This window comes from Amblyraja radiata, chromosome 14 (assembly GCF_010909765.2).
Source record: "Amblyraja radiata isolate CabotCenter1 chromosome 14, sAmbRad1.1.pri, whole genome shotgun sequence".
In the NCBI taxonomy this organism is placed as follows: Eukaryota; Metazoa; Chordata; class Chondrichthyes; order Rajiformes; family Rajidae; genus Amblyraja; species Amblyraja radiata.
Window position 1 is genome coordinate 33,205,259 of NC_045969.1, and position 16,988 is coordinate 33,222,246.

A 16,988-nucleotide genomic window follows, 5' to 3' on the forward strand; every position below is an offset into this window, starting at 1 on the left:
TTCAATTATAATTGGTACTGTATATTTTCAGTGCTGCTCATGGCATCCAATGAAGTAGTAGTGCAAGCCTTGAATGCGCATGCCTGCAGCATGCAGGAAAATGAGTTAATCAAGCAAATCCTTGTGCAAAGCTGAATTAACAAAGCCCTTCAAATTCTGAGACACAAAATGCGACAGTTACTTCAGCGTTTTGTGTCTAACTGGTGTAAACCAGGAATCAGCAATTCCTTCATACACTTTCAAACTGAGATGTGTGTGAAGCTAGGGGTCTTACACATGTTACTCAAAGGATTGTTGATTCATTGAAGTTCTCTTTAGTACTGAGTTGGAGTTATGCTCATCCTAAAATAGTTTAATCCTTGGCTAATGGAATAAACAAATGATCTTCTATAGCCTCCAGCCAACAGAATTACCAGACCACCTCGAGTCATTGATAACAAGAAAAATGAACTGAGCTCCCAATGAGCAAGTCAACCTGACTTATGGAGGAGAAGAGGGAAAGAGTCCAGAGTAGAAGCATCAATTTATATATGATTTACAATTAGCACTTTCCAATTGTTTTCCTGATATAACACCAGTGCCTCAGATGACTATACCTCACATAGGAGGTGCCAGAGAGTTCTGTCATATGCTGTGTTTGCCGCTACAAACAGTGTAGAGCTAGGACCATCCCACCTGTTGAAGAAAAGGCAATACTTCCGATCTGTTTGCCACAGGAACTGCCACGTCAGGCTCCATTGCTAATCTCTGTAAAATATTCAATTATCAGCCCATGTATCCCTGGAGTTCCTGTTTCCCAAGAGCTTTCATGCAATGCTAGCAGTACCTTAAATGAAAACATAAAAATATGTTCACTGACATATATGCATTTTTTTGCAGCTACATAACATCATGTTTTGGGTAGTGCTGTACGAGACTGATGGTTGGAGGAGTTTGGAGGTGTTTTGCATTGAGTAGTATGTGAGGCTGGTGGTGTCATAAACAGAAGGGATTGAAGATGTCTACACTCACAGCAGTTGTGAATATTTCTTCCTGCACTGATTTCAGACCCTTCGTGCTAGATTCTTAGCATTGATTTTCTCTGCATAATCTTCCAAGTAGTTCTAGAAAAATGTCTGAGTAAAGGTGTGCCAAGCCCTCAATGGACAATTTCATTTTCTGGAATGAGATTCAATCATGTGGAAACATTTCAGTGCCTTTTGGGGCCTGTCTTTTAATGAGTGCAGGGACAGCGTTCAATATCTCTGGCAAATTCCAACAGACGCTAAGCACTCCAGATATCCATGGGAATGTGGCCAGCAACAGCAAGATTAGTAAACCCTTTCTAATAAAGTAAGCCCTCATTTTAACGGACCCCTTTATAATGGATTTTGGTTATAGCGGATGCATCTGCAGATGCCACCCCCAGCTTCCACCGCCACACTTACAGCCCCGGCATCCGACACCATTCCCCAGCTCACAAGCTGCATAAGCAAACCTTTCTTTGCCCACCGTACGGTCCAGTTGATGTGGCTATTGGTGCGTCTCATGTTGTAGCCCCTGGGGACGGCACTTTCCTCAGGCCACTGCCACCGAAAGGATGCGCTCAGTCACCGTGGGGCTCCCTCCCCTTTCACCAGCTGCCACTTCTTCCTGTTGGCGGTCGCTTTGTCTGCTCCCCCTTGCCTCTACTTCCTCCTCCCTTCACTCTGTCTAATCCGCCACTCCCTCTTTCACTGCCTCCTCCTCCTCCTTCTATCTCACTGTCCACTCTGCTGCTCCCTCTTTCACCCCATCTTCCCTGGAGTCGTTGACATACTCCACCTTGGAAGATGTTGATGAATGCTTGGGTATGAGGAGGTGGCAGTAGAGCAGGGGGGGGTGGGAAAAACGATAGCCGACAGGAAGAAGCTGCAGCAAGTGAGAGGGGAGGGAACCCCAACATGACCGAGTGTGCACTGTCGGTGGCAGCGGACTGAAGCGACTACAATGCCAGCCGTAAAAAAAGCCCGTCAACTGAAAGGGTGAAGAATAGCTCGCTGGTGCAGACCATCAGCAACGCCATCTAGTTTTAAGGTGAAACAACACAAAATGCTGGAGTAACTAAAGAAGGATCCTGACGTCACCTATCCACGTTCTCCAGAGATGCTGCCTGACCTGTTGAGTTACTCCAGCGCTTTGTGTCTTTTTGTGTATTAACATCATCATCTGCAGTTCTTTGTTACAACTACATACAATGATAATACCTTATAGTGTGAAATACACCACCTCCCTACCCCACCACCCCCCAACCCATGGTCCATTATAACAAGGGTTTGCTGTACTATCACATTTCTCGCACAACCTTCCCAATGTTGAGTTTATGAAGGTTTCAGCAGTAGTATGATGTGACAAAATTAGCAAATGGACCAAGCAAAGTATTCAGTTTCATCACCAATCAAATTTGTAAATGCTACATTTTGTTTAGAGATGATAGCACCCAGGCCAATGGATATATCAGAAAGAGTTTAGAACTTAAGGTATGTTCGTAGAACGTTCCAGTGATGACAGTGCACAGAAGTTTTGAGAGGTGGAAACATATTGAACTATTTTCAAAGGTATTGTGAAAAAGGGGCAGAGAGATGGGAGGTATCAGTATGTTCTTGAATCTTAAGTGATGGAATAATAATTGGAGAGGGCAAAAATATTGCAGCAGTTTTACTTTAAGGAGGGGTTGAAGATGATACTTTTGATGGAAAGGGCTGGGTGCCTGATGAAATGAACTATTGGTGATGTTGTTTTATATCGGAGGAAATACATGACTGAGCATGATGGATGTTAAAATGACCAATAAAGCAAATAGTTGCTCTCGCATATAATATATGAGGTGCAGTTTTCAGACTGAGACACGTTGTAGATGTAAATTATCGAAAATGTAAATTATCTTCATCACAAGAATAATAATCTGCTTCCATTATTAGAATGTGTAGGAAAGAACTGGTTTAAATCAAAGGTTAACACAAAATGATGCTGGTTTACCTTCCATTATTAGAATTATTTCTCTAATGGTTATGATGGCTTCAGCATTTCCCCAAAATCATTTCATCTTCTCTCTCTTTAAGTAATCATATTTTGAATAAACCCACTGAAAATAAATGGTTTTGTATGAAACAAGTAACTGCAAACGAAACTACAAACAAATTACAGTTAGATTTATTAACAAAAGTCTTGAAGGAAAAACAGATGTCCAGATAGCAGAAACATGATTGGAATGATCAACGGTATGAACAATACTGATGAAATATTTGAACAGTGGCTAATACGTGACTTATTTTGAAATATTTAACCATGTAGCTCAATTTATATTTTAGAAGCCAGTCAGGCAATTAATCAAGTTCAATTCAGTGAATGTGGAATAGAATCCTAAAGCAAATTCAATTCATTTTTCAGATAACATAATTTAGATTCCTGAAATAGGCAGTACAGTAAATGATGTGAAAGTTATGTGGAATACTCAAGAACAGTGTGTGTAAAGTAAAAAACTGTTTTAGGTTAGACAAATTATATTTCAGCAATGATTGTGTGTTTCAAATGCAAGGTAACAATTCAAAATCCATTTCTGTTTCTCGGATACTTTCTGCATTTAATATTCTTTATTGGAATAACAGGATTTAGAGTGTTCATATCTTAATATTTGTGTTACGTTCATATGAAATAGCAAAGGATTACAAGGCAATGTTTGTTTACATACTTGGCTAATAACTTAATTACAATTACAATTAATAGTGCTTCCTACCAAATATCACAAATATTATCTGATATTGTATTATGTTGTGTTATCAAACAAAACATGGATCAATCACATTAATACCACTCTTGCTTCCTGCTATTCTAATTCAAATCTCCCTCTTAAGCCAAATCCATCAAAAATGGTATTTGCTTTTGAAAATTGACAGAATGAAGCCTTTCTGCTGTTTTTCATTATGCAGTTGAAATGCAACTGTTCCCACGATTTCTCGTGCCCTTTCTTCCTATTCTTTTCGTAACAACTTCCCTTTTCCACTCATTTCCATTACTTTTGTCTCATAAAAAATCTTAATTTTCTATCAGTTGCCAAAATCATTCTGATCTTGTTAATGTCTTCTTTCTCTCTTCCTTCATTTGATATATTTGGCACCACTCTCACTTATCTTCCATTCATTATCCAAAAAGTCTCATTCTTTGTAAATTCTTCAGCTAATGTTCATGGTTGGTTCCTCTCTCCTACTATCCCTGTGTTCTTTCTGTTTTTGTGTACTCGATCACTGACATGGGCATCTTTGAACATTTTCATGCGCCCTTCATCAATGGTACTATCCTGCTCTCATTGAGCCTTACTTTTTTCTAAATGAATGGAAAAAAACTAATTTGCTAAACTTACATTGTCAAATTTCTAAATCCCTTGTTATTCCATTCTTATTACTTTTACAATCATTTATTTGTTTTAATATTCCCTCATCTCCGATTTTGTCGCCCTTGTTCCTGACAAGCTCTGAACCAATTATATTCCAATACTTACAGCTTGTGCAGAACCAAATATATCTGGTCCTCCTCTTGGTCAGCCATTCTTCTCTTGCCAGATCACATAAAGCTTCCATTAACCTTCATTTCCTCTTTCGAAACCATCCATGACTCCAGACACTTCTGCAAAAATTGTTCTGATTTCTTATTTTCATTGCCAAGCAGCCCAACAATTCACTTTTATTGTTAGTTTCTGCAAAAGTGTGTAGAATTCATGGATAAACTAAGATTCCCACAATCCTTTAGTTTATTTTAGTTTAGAGATACAGCACGGCAACATACCCTTCGGCCCACCGAGTCTGCAGCATCCAGCGGTCCCCGGACATTAACACTATCCTACACTATCCACTCTAGGGACAATTTACATTTATACCAAGCCAATTAACCTACAAACCTGTACGTCTTTGTAGCGTGGGAGGAAACCAAAGATCTTGGAGAAACTCCATGCGGTCACGGGGAGAAAGTACAAACTCCGTACAGATAGCATCCATAGTCAGGATTGAACCCGGGTGTCCAGCGCTGTAAGGCAGCAACTCCAACGCTGCGACACCGTGCTGCCAGTGGGTTTTCACTTCATATCCACTGAGCCAAACTTCCCAGGTTTCTCTGCCTCAATCCTGAATCAGTTCTAGATACCCTTTCATGTTCACTACAAGATCACCTTATCTATTCCATCTAATAACTGCACTGTTGTTTCCTTTCCTGTTAACTGGTGACCACCCTGCCATTCATCCTAATCCACATGGGATTTTAAGTGCTTCCTGATCCCTTCCTTCTTCCAATGAAGTAAACGCCGAATTGATTGCCACTTTCATGATTCAGCGTTAAATTATTTTCTGTTTGTTTCTGCTCTCATCTGTTCTTTAAATCCCTTTACCCTGAATTTCACTGGATTCTGATATTCGGACATATTTCCACATGCGTATGGTTTTAATGGTTCACAATTTCATGCTGAAATCTGGTTATATTTTTTGGAAGAACTAAATCTATAAACTGTATTTACAAGGTAACTCTATTAACAAAAGTATTCAAATACTAGCCTGTAACTAATTAACACTAATGGCTATAGTTTAATAATTGAATTGCCAATAAAAATAATCTGAAGTTTGGTGTTATACTTCAATTAAATTATAATTTTATAGAAGCTTGCCCAACATGTGTTCCAGTAATTGTACTTGTCATTTATTGTATTGCAGGCAACTTGCTGATTGTACATTTAATTACATCAGGTGAGTGAGTAATAAAACATCTTGTTTCTGGTCTCTGAATGGGAGATATTGGCATATGTCCTAGTTAGTTCATTTAATGACATATTTAAAATGTTTAATGGATTTAGATATCATCTAATGTTTCAAGAGCTGATAGCTTTCTTAGATTCTGAACAAATATAGGTTTCTAAAGCATCAATGTCACAAGTAATTCAGAGTGACTTCATTTAGAATATAATATGCAATATAAAATCTCAATGTTTAGGATTTAATGAATAAATTCCACTGACATGCTCAAAGCAAACCGTAGAATGTATTGAGCATGTTGGGGTGTGGTGCGTTGTTGCCAGCAATACTGCCTGAGTTCACATTGTTTATGTAGTTATCGTAGACTCTAGATTGTTCCACAATTCCCTCTTGACATCCTTGCTGTACCGAAGGGCCTGTTTCCATGCTGTATCCCTATAAATGTGTCCCTAGAGTGGATAGTGTCGGCACAGACTCGGTGGGCCGAAGGGCCTGTTTCCGTGCTGCATCTTTAAACTAAACTAAACTAAAGGATTATGGGAAACTTATTTTATCCATGAATGCCTTCGCAAAGATCATAAATAGATTTCTAGTCTGGATCTGGATCATTTGACTTTAACACTGCAGATTTGGACTTCACTGGGAATGCACCTTGCAGTTCATCCATGGTTTCTGATGGGAGAATATTTGTATTGTCTTCTGTGGCACACATTCCCCTGCACACTTCCTGATGAAGTCTGTGTTGGCAGTGTCATACCCATTTAGATTGGGACAGAGTTCTTGAATATGGACCAGTCTACGATTCAAAGGTGTCACAAAGGATCTCATCTCTTTCCTTGGACCTGCACTGTATATCTATCTGTACCAGATCCTCCCACTTCAGTTTCTGCTTGTAAGCAGGAAGTCGAAGCACAGCCAATGAATCAGTATCTCCGTCTGCCACTAGATCAATGATTTCCTGACTAGTAAAGAATATAATCAGTGGATAGGTGACAAAACATCCTCTTTGATAATTCTCAATACAAGGACTTGCCCCACAAGGATGGATTCTCAGCCCTTTATTATATTCCTTTTTCACTCATGACTGTGTGCACAAATTCTACTCTAACTTAAAAATTACAAGTTTGTAGATGACACCACAGTCGTGGGCCGGATCTCAAACAATGATGAGACAGAATACAGGAAGATAGAAAGCTAAGTAACATGGTGTCAAGCCAACAACTTCTTTGTCAATGTCAGCAAGATGAAGGAGCTAGTTATTGACTTCAGGAAATGAGATGGAGGCCTAGTCTTCATCAGTGGCACTGAAGTGAAGATGGTCAAGAGTTTCAGCTACCTAGGCGAAGTAGACAGCCAAGGAATTGGTGTTGGGGAGTGTATTATTCACAGCAAACTGTCCATTGTTTTAGATAGATAGAATCTTTATTTGCCACACGACCAGGGTTGGTGGTATTTGGGTTCGGTACATGATGGTACACTGCTTTAGTCACATTAACACTAATAACAACACAGATCACAGTAATAAAGTGCATCCATACCAAATCACAAATCACAAATCTCACCAACAATACACAGTGTAAAAGAACAGACAAAGACCATAGACAAGACACTGTATACATCAAAAGTCCTTAGTATTGACTGTTATTGGAGGGAATTGAGTGTTCTTATTGCTGAGGGGAAGAAACTGTTTTTAAAGTGGGTGGATTTTGTAGCATGTGACCTGAGGCGCCTCCCTAAAGGGAGAGACTGGAAAAGGTGGTTTGCTGGATGGGAGGGGTCCGAGATGATCTTTATTGCCCGTTTTGAGGTACGTTGGAGGTAAATGGAATGGATTGAGGGGAGGGGGGAGTTGATGATCCTGGAGGCCTTGGAGACAATGCGCTGTATTCTGTGTAGTGAGTGACTGTCAGTGTTTCCGTACCAGACTGTGATTGAGGAGGTGATGATGCTTTCAATGATGGATTGATAAAAACGGACCAGGAGGTGTTTGTGGACTCGGAACTTTTTGAGCTGTCTGAGGAAGTATAGGCGTTGTTGTCCTTTCTTGATGATGTGGTCTGCGTTGATGTGCCATTTTAGATTATTGCAGATATAGGTGCCCAGAAACTTAAATGAGTTCGTGGAGGTTATGGGATGGGAGTTGACATGGACCGGGGGTTTGGGGTTTTGTTTGCGTCTGAAATCTATGATGATTTCTAAGGTTTTTGAAGTATTAAGCTGGAGGTTGTTGTCTGCGCACCATTTGACTGCGCTGTCCACTGTTTGATGGTATTGTGATTCGTTGTTGTCTGAGATGAGGCCAATTATTGTTGTGTCATCTGCATATTTGAAAATTTTGACTGAGCTGCATTGGGATGTGAGGTTGTTGGTGTAAAGTGAGAAGAGCTGAGGTGACAGAACGCACCCTTGAGGGGCTCCTGTGTTGAGAGTCAGAGGGCTGGAGAGTTTTTCACCCACCTTGACTCTTTGCTGTCTGTTTGTCAGAAAGTGCAGAATCCAATGGCACATGGCTGGGTGAATGCTCATGTCCAACAGTTTATTGTAGAGTTTAATTGGGTGTATAGTGTTAAAGGCCGAGCTAAAGTCTATAAACAGGATGCGTGCATAAGTGTTCGGTGATTCCAGATGATGTAGGGAGTAGTGAAGAGCTAAGTTGATAGCATCCTCACACAGACCGGTTGGCGCTGTATGCAAATTGGAAAGGGTCCATGATGGGGGCAGTGTGTGTTTTCAGATGGGTGAGGACTATGTGCTCAAAGGCCTTCATGGCAACTGATGTTAGTGCAACAGGTCTAAAATCGTTCAGACAGCTCACCTTGGAGGACTTGGGCACAGGGATGATGATGGATGATTTAAAACACTGCGGGACTCTACATTGGCTGAGGGAAGTGTTAAAGATGGAGGTGAACACAGGAGCCAGCTGAGCTGCACAGTGGTTGAGAGCAGCGGGACTAAGGTCGTCTGGCCCTGCCGCTTTTCTTTTATTAAGATTTTTGAAGGCCGCCCTAACTACCTCCTCAGAGATGGTGAATGGTGCTGAGTTAGGTGGAGGGGGAGGCATGGATGGCGGGGTTGCATTATCAAAGCGTGCATAAAAAGTGTTCAGTTTTTCTGGTAAGTATTATTCACAGCAAACTGTCCATTGTTTTGTTCAGTTACTTTGCTCAGAGCATAGTGTCTGTCGAACAGAAACTACAAACTCTGCCAATCTAAGCAAGAGTAATTTTACAGAAAAATTCAGTGAGTGAAGGATATACATGTTGTTACAATAATTCCATTACTTATAGCATCATGTTCACCAGGCACAATTGAAAATGAAATGATCTAATCATCTAGCTTTCGCAGCCAAAGCAAATCATACAAAATCAAAATTCTCATGTCAAACGAAAAACAAATTCACAATACATTCCTACATAGAACATATCGTACTATCTCTGAAATTCAACAATTTAAGATGGGAAATTCATAGATATTAGCTTGTTAATATTATGAGAGAAAGCTGATAAATTGATAAATTCCCCACTAACTAACTGCATGATATTTTCATAAATGATAGAACAAGCCAACTTGTTCATACCCTGAGCACTTTTAATTGTGCATGGCATAATACAAAATCCAGTGGATAATAATTATGAGCTCATCAAATTCCATTTGCTCCCTTCACAGAGAAAGGAAAACCCATCAGATCACTCAATAAATACAAACATCAGCAGAAACTAATTGTGATCACTCCACCCGAAGTGGGATCAAGAATGTATAAATGATGAGAGAACAGATTACGTTTGAGGAAATAAGCGGTAATGCTTTGAAGAACAGAGAGAGCAAGTGGTGCATGAGTGCGTAATGCAAGGTACCTTTGCTTTTTGCACACTATTTTGGAGCATGTTGTAGGTAATGTGGGAGAGGTCAACAACCAAACTTGGAACTATATTGTCCATATAAATAATATCTTAGAAGCCATAGCGGTAACATCACTGTTGCCTACGATGGACATGTTAGTTACACACATTTAAAGCATGGTGGGAATATCTTTGTGTCAATACACACATCACATTTCTCATATGAAAACTTTTCATAAGCTCGTGAGAGTAAATTGGGAGCGATTGTTATTGGGTAAGACTGCATCTGACATGTAGGAGTTGTATAAAGACAGTTGATCAAAGTTCAGATATCTGGCAGTGAGAAAGAAGGATAAGGATGGCAGAAATGGAACCTTAGATGACAAAACAAGTTGCCAATTGGGTCAAAATGAAAAAGGAAGCGTGTACAACGTGCGCAGACGGGACGTCGAAGGACGAGAAGCCGAAGCCAAGAAGTGGAAGCCAGGATACCGAACGGACATGACGCCGAAAGGATACGAACCCGAACAGACACTACGCCGCAAAGACAAGATGCAGAATGGACATGACGTCGAAAAGCTGCCGAACGGGCATAACCTCTTCAGGACGGGATTTGTCCTAGACCTTGTCAGCTATTGGTCCAGACCCCCGCGTCCATCACATCACTGGCTGGGGGAAACGGGAGGGTGGGGGGAGCTAGAGCTTGCATTTGTAAAATGGTGGCAGTGACTCCAAGCTGCTGCGATTGCCACAGAGGCAGTAATGTGATGGACGCTGCGGGGGTCTGGATCAATCGATGTCGATGACTGACAAGGTGTCGGACCAATTCCGTTCCTGGTGAGGTACAAGGTACAACAAGTTAACTATTTCATAATGTAACAAGGTACAACAATTCTTGCAGCAAATATAGATTTTTTTTAAGTGTTTCAGTGTGTCATACCTATTTATCATTTCAGCTTCATGTGCGTTCGGCGCCAGATTGTTTTTTGGCTTAAAATCTGACGGGGAATGGACATAACCTCGAAAAGCCTCTGTGGCAATCGCAGTAGCTTGTAGTCACTGCCACCATTTTGCAAAAGCAAGCTCAAGCTTCCCTCCACCATCCCGTCTCCCCCTGGCCAATGATGTGATGGACGCAGGGGTATGGACCAATCGCTGACCTTTGTTGATGACTGACAAGGTGTCGGACCAATCCCATCCCTGGAGACGTCATGTCCGTTCAGTGGCTTTTCGACGTCATGTCCGTTCTGCGTCTTGTCTGCGACGTGGTGTCCATTCGGGTTCGTATCCTTTCAGCGGATGTACTTTTGGTATCTTGGCTTTTCGGCGTGATGTGTACTTCCGGTATCTTAGCTTCCACTTCTTAGCGCTGCTCGTCCTTCGACGTCCCATCCGGGTACCGTGTACAAGGTTTAAAAAGAGGAATCCGAGGAACCAGGGTGTTTGAGGAATATAAAGCATGTAGAAAAGGAATTAAGTGGGTGATTAGAAAATGGGGCAATGAAAGGGGCAAGTCGAATTAAAGAAAATCCTCAGGCTTTTTATACATACATTAAAAACAAAAAGGATAACCAGAGAGAAGGTAGGATCAAGTGTAATGGAGGAATTTGTGCTTGGAGGCTGCAAGTGTAGGCAAGGTACTAAAGGAGTACTTTGCATCTGTGTTCACAAAGAAGAAGGGCATAGAGGATTGTGTGATCAGGATGGAGAATATTAGTATACAAGGACTGTTTGGCATTAGGAAGGAGGTGCTGGGCCCCTTGAAGGGCAATAAGGTGGTTTCGTCCCCAAGGCATAATGAGGTTTATCCCAGGTTATTAAGTGAGGTAAGAGAGGAGATAGTTGGAGCCTTAATGAAGATCTTTGCATCTTCTCTTGCCACAGGTGAGCTCCTGGAGGACTGAAGAGTAGCAACCAAATGTTGTCCCTTTGTGAAAGAAGAGATGTAGAGAGAATCCATATATATATAAGTCGGTGAGTCTCATGTCAGAGGAAGGGAAGTTATTGGAGAGGATTCGACAGTACAGGATTTACTGCCATTTGAAGGGTTAGTAAGACATATGATAAAGTCCTCCATGATAGACTGGTCTAAAAGATTAAGATGCATGGGAATCACAGTGTCTTGGTCATATGGATTCGGAATTGGCTTTCTGAAAGAAGATAGGGTTGTAGTGGAAGGGCATTATTCGTAGAGTTTGTGCGACTTTGGTTAGGTGGCATTTGGAATATTGAGTGCAATTCTGGTCGCACCCTTGCAAAGTTGATGTGAAGTCTTTGAGGAGGGTGCAGATTGATGGCTGGATTAGAGGGTATTAGCTATGTGGAGAGATTGGGCACAATTGGGTTGTTTTCTGTGGAACACCAGAGATTGAGGGTGACCTGTTAGAAGTGTATAAAATTATGAGAGGCATAGAAAAGGTAGAGAATCAGAACCTTTTACCCAGGATGGAAATGTCAAAGAACAGAGGGCATAGCTTTAAAGTGAGAGGGACAAATGTGGGGGATAATTTTTTTTACACAGAGGGTGATGGGTGCTTCGAGCACATTGCCAGGGGTGGTGGAGGAGGCAGATAAGATAGTGGTGTTTAAGAGGCTTCTAGATAGACACATGCACACGCAATACGCAGGGAATGGAGGGATATGGACCATCTGCGGGCAGATGAAATTAGTTTGTCTTGGCATCACGCTCGCTGGACACAGATATTATGGGCCAAAGGGCCTGTTCCTGTGCTATACTGTTCTGTTCTAAGCCAGTTTGAAGTATCTAAAGGGATGAAATATACTGTCTCTCAGTAATGGGAAAAGCAACTCGTTTATATACCAAAACTTCTGTTTTTTTCACGGCCTTGTACATTTACGATAATCAATGCCTAAGAAAACAATAAGTCATAACATTCAACTAGTATGTTATCAGCACTGATACACTCACAAGTGTTTATGTGCAGATTGATACAATGTACCTGCTTGCATCTGCAGCCTCTCAAACTTAAAACTCCCCCAGCTAGCAAAGCAAATAATGGAAGAGCTTGTAGACAGCTAGCTTGGAGAAATGTGTAAAGCAGACAATGTGAGATTAGAAACAGCCCAGTGTATAATCATGTAACAGAAGTAATTAAAAAAAAGCTCCGGTGGCTGGGACGGCGTTCTGGCGGCGGTGACCTGAGTCCTGGGTTCAGCCGCGGGCCAGCGGCTGCGTCCGTTGGACTGGAGGGCGGCAGCTTCGACCACCCCCGGGCCGCGGTGTTTGAACCGGCCCGTTCGCGGGGTTCGGTGAGCCGCGGGACTGTTGTGCCATCGCCCGGTGGGGAATCGCCTCAGCGCAGAGGGAGAAGAGGAGGGAAGAGACAGTAACCCTAAGATTTTTGCCTCCACCACAGTGAGGAGGTGCTTGGAGGATACACTGTGGTGGTGTTAATTTGTGTTTATTGTTGTTTATTATTGTATGATTGTATGTATGACTGCAGGCACGAAATTTCGTTCAGACCGTAAGGTCTGAATGACAATAAAGGTATTCAATTCAATCAATTCAATTCAATTCAATTTAATCATTTTTCATCATATTATGGTACACAGAGAAATCCTTTAATTGTAATTCAGGCTCACCAAACTGAGGGTTCTAATTTGTTAGAACATTCACAGAAGAGCTAATCTTAACTTCAATAAACGCTATCCTACAATTCAAGGTTCACCAAATCATCATAAATATTTCCCAGGAATATACTACGTTATTTATGCAAGTACGGGAATTGTGTTTAATATTTACATGACTTCCAGATAGGGATTAAATAATATTGAAAAAATGCTTTTAAAATAAATGTTGGAAAAAAAAATCACATATATGAACTAACGCATTCAGATTATACTGAATAATCATTCATGCTTCTGCCAAATGCTTTATTAAATATTCCCTCAATATATTCCTAACAATTGATCTTGTTTGTAATTATTTTGCATTGTTCTTGATATGGAATCAGTAATTTAGTCATTAAGATAACTTTCTTAATTCTGAAACTTACAGGTACAACCACTAAACGAGTAAACATAATTGTGTTAAGATTTGTCAATTCTCAGATGAGCCAAAGATGTTAGCAGGTCACGTGATTAGAAACAGTAATATGCTCTAGAGGACTAGCCTGGGGTAACCGTGTTTTCATTTAACTAATCCACAAACTTCCCTTTTTCAACTTTCTCCTTTGGTATTGGTGCAGTAGGGATGCCAAGTGGTAAGCTTAACCTGTAGGATGTGGGAAATCAGGGAAATTTCCAGTGAGCCTGAGGACTAAATCTGTGGGAGGTGTGCCTATCTGCAGCTTCTGGCTGATGCAATGAGGAACTGGAGCTGCAGCTGGACGACCTTAGGTTCATCTGAAAAGCTGAGAGTGCCATAGTTAGGAGTTTTAGGGAGGTGGTTACACCTAAGATGCAGGCGGAAAGTAGATGGGTGACCATTAGGAATGATAAAGGGAGTTGGCAGAGTGCAGGAATCTGAAAATCATTGGTTTGGTGGACAGTGAGGAAGGATGTCAAGGTTACAGTAGAATTTAGATCAGTTGTGCAATGGGGCCAAGGAATGGCAAATGGAATTTAATTCTGACAAGTGTGAGGTATTGCACTTCACTATTGCAAACCAAGGCACGACTTACACAGAAAATGGTATACTGGAGTTTTGTGGAATGGAGAGATCTGGGAGTACAGTTACATGGTTCTCTGAAAGTGGCAAGCCAGATGGATAGTGTGGTGAAGAAGGCATTTGGCATGCTTGCCTTCATTCACAAGTTTAGACATCATTATGATGGTTCATGGTGAGACCATGCTTAGAGTACCATGTGCAGTCCGTTCGTCCAGGTAAAGGAAGGATGTGGTTTTGTTGGAAATGGTGCGAAAAAGATTCACCCAGGTGTTATCTGAACTTTTGCGCTTGCATTATAGGGAGAAGCTGGAACTTGTTTCTTTGGAGCTTATGAGGCTAAGGAGTGACTTTATTAAGTATACAAAATCATGAGGTGCATGGATAAAATGAACACTCAGTCTTTTTCCCAGGGTAGATTCTAAAACTTAAGGGCATAGGCTTAAGGAGAGCGGGAGAGATTTAATGAGAACCTTAGGGGTAACATTTTCACTCAGAGGGTAGATAGTATCTGGAATGAGCTGCCAGAGGAAGATATCGAAACTGATACAATTACAAGTTTGAAAAGTCATTTGGACAGATATATGAATGGGAATGGTTCAGAGGGCTATTGGCCAAATGCGGGCAAATGGTTATGGGACTAGCCAAGAATGGTCAACAGATACAAGGTGGGCTGAAGGATCTGTTCACAGGCTATGACACCATGCACACGAATTGCAGCTGGAGGAAGTTCTATAATTTTGACCTCCTTGAAAAAAATGTATTAGAATAATGAAATTTACAACATAATTCTGCAGCACATAAACAGGGAGAAAATCGCCTTTTGGGGAAATGCCATTATTTCTACATTGGACTTATATCATCTTTTGGAGCAAATGTTTTGTTTTCCTGTTTAAATGGTTCATTGTCCTGTAGAGCATTTTGATTTGGGATTGCTGTGTTTTTCAAGGTTGGTAACCAAAGGGCAAAGATTCAGATAACTGCTGAAAGAAACAGACTTGTTGCCATTGGAACTGTTTTTTATTTACTCACTGAATGCCATTCATGTTTTGAAGCATCTCAGTCAATTTCCTGTTAATCTTCAGTACTCCAGAAAAAAAAAATCCTGCTTCTCATGTTTTGAAGCATCAGTCAATTTCCTCTTAATCGTCAGTACTCCAGAAAAAAAAAATCCTGCATCTCAAGTCATATACGTAGTACCATTCCAGTAATCTTGTTCTACACCATCTACAAGGGCTTTGATTTCTTTTTTATCTGAAATGCCAGGGATCCAAAATGATTTTCAGTGTCTGCTGCCTCAAATTGTTCTGTCCATTTCAAATATCGTATATATTCTCTTAGTATTCTGTTCGCTCTGTTCCTACACTCAGATTTTAATTTGTTCTGTTCCTCAGTTTTTGTATCAAAATATGTTTTCACATTTTTCTGTATTAAACCTCATTTGGCATGTATCTATCTGGCCATTTCACCAATCTGTCTATGTTTTGAAATTTGTATACTGTGTGCCTAATTGGTTAGCACCTTTCCAATTTCATTTAATTAGCTGCACTTTACATATCTCCAGATCAGTAATGCAACAAACAATGATGCTAATATTGATCCCTGGAGAACACCATTTCCGAAAAGTTATTCACAACAACACTATTTTTAGACGATAGACAATAGGTGCAGGAGTAGGCCATTCCTCCCTTCGAGCCAGCACCGCCATTCACTGTGATCATGGCTGATCATCCACAATCAGTGCCCCGTTCCTGCCTTCTCCCCATATCCCTTGACTACACTATCTTTAAGAGCTCTATCTAACTCCCTCTTGAAAGCATCCAGAGAATTAGCCTCCACTGAGGCAGAGATTTCCACAGATTCACAACTCTCTGGGTGAAAAAGTTTTTCCTCATCTCCGTTCTAAATTACCTTATTCATAAACGGTGGCCCCTGGTTCTGCACCACCCCCCCCAACATCGGGAACATGTTTCCTGCCTCTAACGTGTGCAATCCCTTAATAATCTTACATGTTTCAATATATCCTCTCATCATTCTAAATTCCAGTGTATACAAGCCGAGTCGTTCAATTCTATCAACATATGACAGTCCCGCCACCCCGGGAATTAACCTATCGTGAACCTATGCTGCACTCCCTCAATAGAAAGAATGTCCTGCCTCAAATTTGGAGACCAAAACTGCACACTAATACTCCAGGTGTGGTCTCACTAGGACCCTGCACAACTGCAGAAGGACCTCTTTGCTCCTATACCAAACTCCTCTTGTTATACAGGCTAACATGCCATTCGCTTTCTTCACTGCCTGCTGTACCTGCAAGCTTACTTTCAGTTAATATTGCTCAGCTAATTTTGTATCCATGCTCCCACTGCCCCTTTAATCAGTGTTGTTAATATGTTAATAACCAACAATATTGTTAATGTTCAGTAATTGCTTCAGCAATTCTACTTCATGAAAGAGCATTCGAACTCCATTATTTGGTAGTTTATTTGAGAAAATACTGCTGATAAGGAAAGATGTGTGAACATAATTGTTTGGATAGGTGTGATACAGAAATCGCTTTACATGTGCTACTGTGCATTTCAAAGCTAGTGAATGAAATATTTATTCACATGATTTTCATCAAAAGATCTTGGGAATTATGACCACTATAGAACAAAAAATCAAGCATGTGTTTCCTCTGGGTGCTCCAGATACTTTCACACCCAAAGATTTATGAGTTGGTAGATTATTTCGCCTTTGTATATTGCCTCTGGTAGAAACTGGGACAGT

At 40.9% G+C, this 16,988-nt stretch overlaps 1 long non-coding RNA gene across 1 annotated transcript; it reads left to right on the forward strand.

Annotated features, from left to right (window-relative positions):
* Positions 1-3,306: 3,306 nt before the first annotated feature.
* Positions 3,307-9,544, forward strand: LOC116980915. Its single transcript, XR_004414099.1, has 3 exons — positions 3,307-3,556; positions 5,715-5,747; positions 9,420-9,544. It is a non-coding gene; the product is annotated as an uncharacterized LOC116980915 (long non-coding RNA).
* Positions 9,545-16,988: the final 7,444 nt, after the last annotated feature.